The sequence below is a fragment of the Eupeodes corollae genome, chromosome 2, assembly GCF_945859685.1.
Source record: "Eupeodes corollae chromosome 2, idEupCoro1.1, whole genome shotgun sequence".
Taxonomy (NCBI): Eukaryota; Metazoa; Arthropoda; class Insecta; order Diptera; family Syrphidae; genus Eupeodes; species Eupeodes corollae.
In genome coordinates, this window is record NC_079148.1 from 82,480,398 (window position 1) to 82,488,294 (window position 7,897).

The following is a 7,897-nucleotide window of genomic DNA, read 5'->3' on the forward strand; positions in this document are numbered from 1 at the left end:
AGATGAGCTGGCGTTAGGGCTTCGACGTCATTGATATCTGTGGACATCGGAGTTATTGGCCTGGAGTTCATTATGGCCTCGAACTTCACCAGCGCAGTTGAAAGTTCTTTGAATGACAGCTTGGCACCTCCTAGGCTGCGATAGAGATGGCCCTTTGCAACTTTAACGGCCGCCTCCCAAATTCCACCGAAGTGGGGTGCCCTGGGGGGTATAAAATGAAAATGTATGGTGGAATTACAACAAAAATTAACAATGTTTTGTTGGTTAGATTTTTTGAACAACATATCGCGTAATTCTTTCAGTTTTGACTGTGCGCCAACAAAATTTGTCGCATTGTCACAGTGAATGTCTCTTGGGAGACCTCTACGACCTATCATCATTTTCAATGCTCATATAAAAGCATCAGCTGAAAGGTCTGACACAGCTTCCAAGTGAACTGCCTTCGACGAGAAGCATACAAAAACTGCAACATTAGTCTTATACGGAACTTTGCCACGAATTTTATAATAGGTATATATCGGACCACAAAAATGCACCCCACAACAAACAAATGGACGTGATGGTGTCAATCTTTCGGCAGGCAAGTTTCCCATAACCTGCTCATAAAGCTTTGGCTTATACCTTGCACAATGGTGACACTTTCTTACTACCCTTCGTGCTACCTCTCGAATATTTATTACCCAAAATCTTTGTTTAGTCAATGCGACAAGAGCTTTTGGACCAGCATGGTAGTTCGAATAATGAAGATGTTCGACTAGTGTCTTGCTATAGATGCAATCTTTGGGCAGTAACAATGGATGCTTACTTTCCTCAGATATGTTTGCATGCTTCAATCGCCCACCCACTTTCAACAAAAGAAGCCCATTCTTATCCTCGACAAAGCGACTTAGAGAGTTTATGGATCCTTTAAGTGGTGTGTTTGATTTTATAGCTTCAATTTCCTTAGCAAAGTACTTCAATTGAATCACGTTAACGATGATTTGTAGTGAATATTCCAGTTCATTGGCTGTCAGAAATTCACTAGGAAACGGGATTCTTCATACACGCAAATTAAGGTACCTTGCAACAAACGCAAAGATTCTGATGAGCTTTGTGTACGAACTCACTCTCTCTATTGTTTCCAAATAGTAGTTTTTGTCTGGTTGTTGACAATTTAAAGCCGTTTTTCGTTTTTCCAACAAAAAGTCCTCTGGAGAAGGGCAGATATCTACCGTGGATGGCCAATTTTCCTCTCGCGTTCAAACAAAAATGCTGAACCCTTAAACCAAATGGAGTTTTGTAGCTCTTCTACGGAGCATCCTCGGGAAACGACATCTGCAGGATTATGGGCTGTTGGAACATATTTCCAAACCACCTGCTTTGTTGTCTCCTGAATTTCTGCTACCCTATGCTAACACAAATGTGTTGAGCCTTGATGAGTGTGTGGATAGCCGGTGCAAAACAATTGCAGAATCAGTCCAAAAGAATGCTTCCGAGAAGTTTTTGTCGATCACTCTTTGATTTTTTAACCAGAGTTTGGATAAAAGATGTAGTACCCGTAGCATGATGGTTAGTGCGTTGGACTGTCATGCAAGGGGTCTTGGGTTCAATCCCTGACTGTGACACCTTAATTTAAAAAAAAAAAATAATTTTCGCGGGTACTGCCTCTTGCGAGGAATTGACAAATCCTTCAAGAGTAATTCTTGTCATGAAAAAGTGCTTTCTCAAACTAGCCGTTCGGATTCGGCCCAAAATTGTAGGTCCCCTCCATTCCTGACAACAGTACTCGCACACAGGAATGGTTGAGAGTTGTAAGTCACTAGGCCCTGGTTCACAACGGACTGTTGCGCCACCCCATTTGATTTGATTTGGATAAAAGATGTGCTGCACAAAGCTCTAAGCGCGGAAGTTGTTTCTTCTTAGCTGGCGCAACTCTAGATTTGGCGACTAAAAGCTTCACTTCTACTGACTCAAAAGTATCTATACTTCTCAGATATATACAGCAACCATATGCCTTCATAGAAGCGTCGGCAAAGCCATGTATTTGGTAGCTTGTTTTATTTTCTACAAACACGAATCGAAGAACAGAGAGATTTTGAATAGAGTGAAGATCGATCATAAATTGACGCCACTCAATGTCGATGTTTTGTGGAATTGATGCATCCCAGTCAACTTTATCAATCCAAAGCTGTTGTAGCAGGATCTTAGCTCGAATAATGATGGGGCTGAGCAAACCCATTGGATCGAAAAGGGACGAAGAAAGAGATAAAATGGATCTCTTAGTGTATTTTGTGTACGATCGATTCGGCTTGTAAGAAAAACTGAATTCATCTGCCACAGGATTCCAAGCTATACCTAAAGTGCTCGTGAGATTGGATTCAGTTAATCTTATTTCTTTTTGTTTTGTTTCCTCGATTAAGGAAAAATGATAGCTATTCCATTTTGAAAGCTCTAATCCAGCTGAATTCAAAATGGAAACAACTTCGTTTCATTTTTGGGTTAGAGTATCTAAGTCGTCTGCTCCAGTCAACATATCGTCCACGTAAAAATCAGACTTTAGAACAGAAGCTCCTAGACTTAAATGCTCTTGATTTTTATCGGCCAAATACTGAAGACAACGAATTGCCAAAAACGGTGCTGATGACGTACCATATGTTATGGTGTTAAGCTGGTATGTTTTAATAGGAGTGTGTGCATCTTCTCTCCATAAGATAAAATGCAACCTCCTATGCGATGGATGTACTAAGATTTGTCGATACATCTTGATAATGTCGGCTGTTAGAGCATATCCATAAAGTCTAAAGCGAAGCAAAATTATAACAAGTTCGTCCTGTATCGTAGGACCGACCATAAGTATTCCATTCAAGGATATTTGTGACGATGTTCGGCAAGATACGTCAAATACTACGCGGAATTTTGTAGACACGCTTTCAGGCTTAATTACACATTGATGGGGCAAATAATAAAAGCGTTTTCGAGATTAGGATTGTGTACGAGTGACATGTGACCTAAAAATTCATATTGTTCCATGAAATCTACGTACTCCGTTTTTAAAGATGAGTTTTTAGATAACCTACGCTCCAGAGATAAAAATCTTCTGAAGGCTATATCATAGGAAGCTCCAAGACAGTTCGGATCTCGTTTGAGAGGTAGGTGAACCATTAGCCGACCGCTGGGTAGAACTTCGATGTTGTCCTTGAAGTGTTCCTCACATGCAGTTTGCTCTTCAGACCACATCGACTGTTGATCCTGAATCTTTTCAAGTTCCCAGAACTTCTCTAAATATTTGTCCAAGGAACTATCTTTTGAATTGACGAAGCACGATCTATTCGATTCAATTACTTTTGATTTGTATCTACCAGATACTATCCAACCTAAAGCAGTTTTTTGCAAGTGTGGAAGTCCTTCACCTAATTTTGACTTGACCTGTTTCCAGCAAATCAAAGAATGCTTCAGCACCTACCAACATATCTATCTGAGAAGGCTGATTAAAGCTCTCATCTGCCAAGTCCAAATTTGTAGGAAGATTCCAGTTGTTTATGTTAAGTGCTGCTTCCAGTTGATACCCTGTAATGGAGGGTGCGACTAAAAATTCTAAACAAATTTCGAAATTGTTGTATCTAGAGCAAATTGTCGATTGAGTTAGATACTTGGTTTGTGTTTCTGTATGTCCTATTCCCACTTTATCGTCGTTCCTTCTTTGTTTTTTAAGACAGAGCAAATTTGCAAACTTCTCATTAACAAAGTTAACCAGAATCCAGTAGAATTCTACCCAACTGAAAACTACCCGATGAGTCTTTGACGAGAACTAAGGCTGTTGCCAAAATAACTTGATTGAGAACACGCTCCTTCTCCAATGCGGAATGTGCTGCAGCTGTTGTATTTGATGAACCATGTGAAAATTCAACACTAGTACTATTATCTGTAGGCCTGTGCAAAAGGCTATGATGTGATTGCTTGCAACTTTTGCATTTATAATTCGACGGACATTTCGAAACATTGTGACCTTTTCCTAAACAATTTAAGCAAAGCCCTAATTTATTCACTTTGAAATAACGATCCATTACTGAAAGCTCAGCAAAACCTTTACAGCCTGTAATTAAATGAGTATTGTCCCGACAAAAGAAACAAGAATGTTGATTAGCAGCAAGTGAAGTTTGAGGACGACGATGGTCGACAAAAGTAGGTTTTGGTTTGTTGAATGATTTGTGAGTGAAATCCGATCGAAGCTGCTTGCTATCTCTAGCTTCCATGAACATCGTTTGTTGAGAATGGCTGCACACTTTTTCCATTCAGATAACTTGCTATAGTCCAGCTGTTCATTCCATTTGGACTGCGTTTCTGGATCGACCTTCGACATGGCTATGTGTATTATTATTGCGTTACAAATATTTTCAAACGACCCTATCGAAAGAAGAGAACTAAATAAAGCAGAGATATTATCGACTAAAGTCCTTAATGAAGCAGGAGATGATTTGGTAACCTTTGGTAGTTTAATTAATTCGGATATATTTTTCAAAAATATTAGACAATCATTGTCATAGCGCTCCTTCAAACTAAGAAGTGCCTTTGGGTAATTGGCTTCCGTGACTTGAAAAGCCTTTACTGTACTAAGTGCTTGATCAGTTAAACACGAAAGCAAATAATTAAATTTTTCTATTTTAGTTAAGCTTGAATCGGTTTCGACTTTCGAATTTTTGTATTCGGAGTATTTTCCACTAAACCTAGGAAGACGTTGTTTTGGAAGACGACTAGTTGAAGTTGGGCCACTACTTAACGTTATATCTGCAACACTGCATCGTCTACCAGATCCCAAAAGCGAAATAATTTTTGATTTAGCAGTGATATACAGATCTTCGATTTCACCTCGACAAGTATCGGTCGGGGCTAAGGCTTCTATTTGGGTTTGGTAAACTAAAATTTGTTTAAAATAAGATTCCAAAATTCCTAGGCGACACTCAAGTTCAGTTGACGTTAATGTATTGGTAGTTGATTCCACTATATTTTTTATACGAGTAATGCTTCCTTTAGTAGAAGACCGTTGTTGTTTTAATTCATCAAGAGTAGGTTTCGTTGCTATTGTAGAATTAATACTAAAAAAATCAAAAAAATGTTTTCAAACAGCAACGATAAAATCAAAAGAAATTTAATCCAATTTCTGAACTAAAAAGCTTATTTTAATTTTTATTCGAATTAAAATTAAAATAGCAGTGGGCAACCCTATTCCAAATGAACAAGTTTTAAGCAGGAACTATGTTTATTTTAATTTTATTTCCCACTGTAGGTAGCGGCGAATTAAGTTATAGTAGATATACGGCAGAAGTATATAATTATCGATGTTATAAGTTAACACAAACGGAAGTGCTGACAACTCATCTGGATCTGGGTCAATTCAACAGAAAAACAACCAGGTACTGTGGGAATGCAAGTGTTAACGAATATTGCAAAGTTGCATTTATTCATTTAAATAGTAAGCAACAATAAATTGTAAATTTATTCTTAAGTTTAGTTGTAGAATACAATCCGACAAATAAAGGTCAGAGCAATCTGCTCTCCAAAAAAAATATTTTTTTAATAAATTAAATTGGTGTTTGATTAACTGGCGCCCAACCTGTGTGGCTTCGAACTATACGCGTTTAATTTGTGCTAACCATTGCCATTAATTTACGCGTCATTTAATTCCTGTGCAAAAAAACAATACGCGTCTAATCTGTGCTAACCATTGCCATTATTTTGCGTGTTATTTTTATCCTGTGCAGAAAAATACGTGTTTGAATTGTGCTAACCATTGCCGACTAACCGCGTATGACTCTGTATCTGTGCAAAAAATCGCAACAAGTCGTAAACGAGTAACTAAAGCAAATCCAAGAAAAGAGGCCCCCCAGTAACCCGATAACCATAAGGACAAAAAGGAGCAGTAATCAACTGCAGCCGCTTGGATAAGGAGTTGAACCACCAGAAAACTAAGAAATTCGTTAATCAACAAATATGAAGCAATACTTCATACTTTTAATGTAAGTCTATTGAAATCACATTTATAAAATAAAAAAAAAACTATATTGAATATTATAAAAATCGAACCAATCAAATTCAAATCAAAGAAAAAAGAAAAAGTGTTATAAATCAAAATAAATCAAAAATAATAGATAGATCGATATCTGACCATTTAAATAAATTAAGAATTTAGATAAATTGATTGTGAACCTTCGTTCATTTCCACGCCTATTCCTGTTTTTTGATAAATTTAGTCTAAAAAAAAAAATAGATTGATATAAACTTATAAAAAGGTAAAACACATTTTATAAAAATGGCTAATCCAAACAATTTAATAAGACCACAAATGCAAAATCAAGCTCCTCCTGCTCCCGCTCCCCCTGTTCAAGCAGGTCAATCTTTTAATATTAACCAAAATGAATTAGTACAGCTTATCACTAGACTAGTGGCCGACACCCTACATATTCAAGGACGACAAATATTCAACTCAATTATGAATCCCGCAGCGGACATCAATAATGAGATAGACCAACCAATAAATTTAGCTGACAATAACTTAAATGACTTAGACAAAATACCGGACGTTGTAAAAAGTCTCAGGGAATTCTCTGGTCAGACGCACGAATTTAATTCGTGGAAAAAAAGCATCGATAGAATTTTAAAAATCTATGAGCACCTTAAGGGTACTCCAAGATACTACGGTATCTTATCTGTTATCCGTAATAAAATAACGGGACACGCCGACGTGGTATTAGAGTCCTATAATACGCCCCTTAATTGGGAAAAAATCTCAAAATGCCTTACTCTGCATTATGCAGATAAGAGAGACTTAGGCACCCTGGAATATCAGATGACTACTCTGATCCAAGGTAATAGTACGATCCCTGAATTTTATCAGGTCGTCTATCACCACTTATCTTTGATCCTCAATAAATTAGGATCTATCGAAATGAGTCAAGACTCTATGAACAATATGACTCAATGCTACCGTGACAAAGCTCTAGATACGTTTGTCAGGGGCCTTAAAGGAGATTTACCTCGGTTACTCAGTATAAGAGAACCAGTAGATCTTCCCCAGGCCTTACACTTATGCTTAAAGCTACAAAATGTAGACTTTAGAGCACAACATGCTAACAATTCACAAAATTCTAGCAGAAGAAGTTACCAACAAGCACCTCCAGTTCCACCTAGACGAGAAAACTTTCAAAAACCAACACCAATACCAGCTCCCAGACGTGAATTTTATCCTCAATTAGTTAATAACCCCAGGACTCCTCAAGCACCACAATTTAATAGGGACGTGCAATACCAACCTAGGTATCAACAGCAACAACAGACAAGGGTTCCACCAAATCAACGACCCCTTCCACCAAAACCGATGTCTATTGATTACTCCTTAAAAACTCAAAAGGTGAACTACCAAAATAGGCCAAAGAACCAACAGTTCAATCAAAAACGTCAACATTCGCAGCAAACGCACCCACCGCAAAAGGTGCAACGAATCTACCATACTCAATCAGATGATGAAAAACCTTTGGAAGAGTATGAAGCAGAAATCAAAAATGAAGACCAAAACTACGACGAATCGCTAGACGAATATGTTGAATCGGAAGAAAACAATAACCTAGAGCAAGACCAATCAGAAGAATTAGACGACATTTATTTTTTAGATTGAAGTCCTCTTCGCTTCCTTTTTTTGAACACATTTCCAGAAGCGGAGAGATCCTGAAATTCCTTGTCGACACTGGCTCGAATAAAAATTACATTCAGCCTCGACATATAAAAAATCCTATTCTTAATGAACATCATTTTTATGCTAACTCTGTTGGAGGTAGCATCAAAATAACACACCACTCACTTATTCAACTTTTTGGCCCACAGACCGATAAAATAAAATTCTTCATCCTCCCTAGTCTTATCTCAT